Raw genomic sequence first — 1,165 nt, forward strand, 5'->3', positions numbered from 1 at the left:
CCCTAGCTACCCCCCACTCCCACACACACACACACACACAAACACAACCCCACCCCTAGCTCCTAGCCCCACCCCCTTCCCCAAACACTGATCATAATAATACAATATTATACTCACGACATACCATCCAGCCTAGAGGCGTCAAAGTGAAGAGAGAAAAAAAAGTGCTGAATCTACCGGCAGCTCATTGAGTCAATACGAATTTCTATCTAGGTCAAAGCAGCCCAACCTAACTAGGTCACACACAATGGCCGATCTCATTGAAGTAAAGAGGGCGCCAGTTCTCATTGAAAAGGTCGGGGGGGGGCAAAAAAAAATGTCAAAGGGGGCTAGGAAGAGATGTAAATTGTAAGGCCAGGCGAACTGCAGTAAAACAGTCAGCAGGACTCAAGTGTAGCCACCCATATCAACAGGGTATGATAAATATATACATTGTAGACCTATATATCGCAGAGGCGAGCTGTGTGGGTGCGTGTGTGTGTGAGAGAAAGAGAGAGAGAGAGAGAGACAGAGAGAGAGAGAGAGAGAGAGAGAGAGAGAGAGAGAGAGAGAGAGTGCGCGTGTGTGTGCATGTGTGTGAGGGTGTGTGTGTGTGAGTGTGTGTGTGTGTGTGTGTGCGTGCGCGCGCACAACAGTTGATACTGTGCTTAGTTTAGTTTTAGTAAGTGTTTTACAGCACTTGCAACACTATAAGGTCATACAAGTGCCAAAGATTAGAGGAGTTACAAGAGAGAAACAAACACAAAAATACAGAAGAAAGAGAGACCAGAACGACAGGTGTTTGATGGGAAAGAAGGAGCAGACCACATCAGAGCGCCCGCCAACCACCCACTTGCAAGAGAGAAACAAACACAAAAAAACAGAAGAAAGAGGGATCAGGACGACAGGACGTGTTTGATAGGAAAGAAGGACCAAAAAACACCAGAGCACCCGCCAACAACCCGCCGACACTTTCGCACCAAAGATACTACACCCTACGGCCTCACTCCCCGATAAGAGAAGATTTGCATCCACGTCAGCAGTGATAAAGCGACATGGCAAAGTCACGACCGCTCCTACAAGACAAGAACCAGAACAGTAGTCTCCTCTTCTGATCACATTTTACGTCCGATTCGACCACACCAAGTCAACAAGGTGAAGAGGCTTAGACATCCCCCCCCCCCCT

Source organism: Aplysia californica, unplaced genomic scaffold, assembly GCF_000002075.1.
Source record: "Aplysia californica isolate F4 #8 unplaced genomic scaffold, AplCal3.0 scaffold01491, whole genome shotgun sequence".
Classification (NCBI taxonomy): Eukaryota; Metazoa; Mollusca; class Gastropoda; order Aplysiida; family Aplysiidae; genus Aplysia; species Aplysia californica.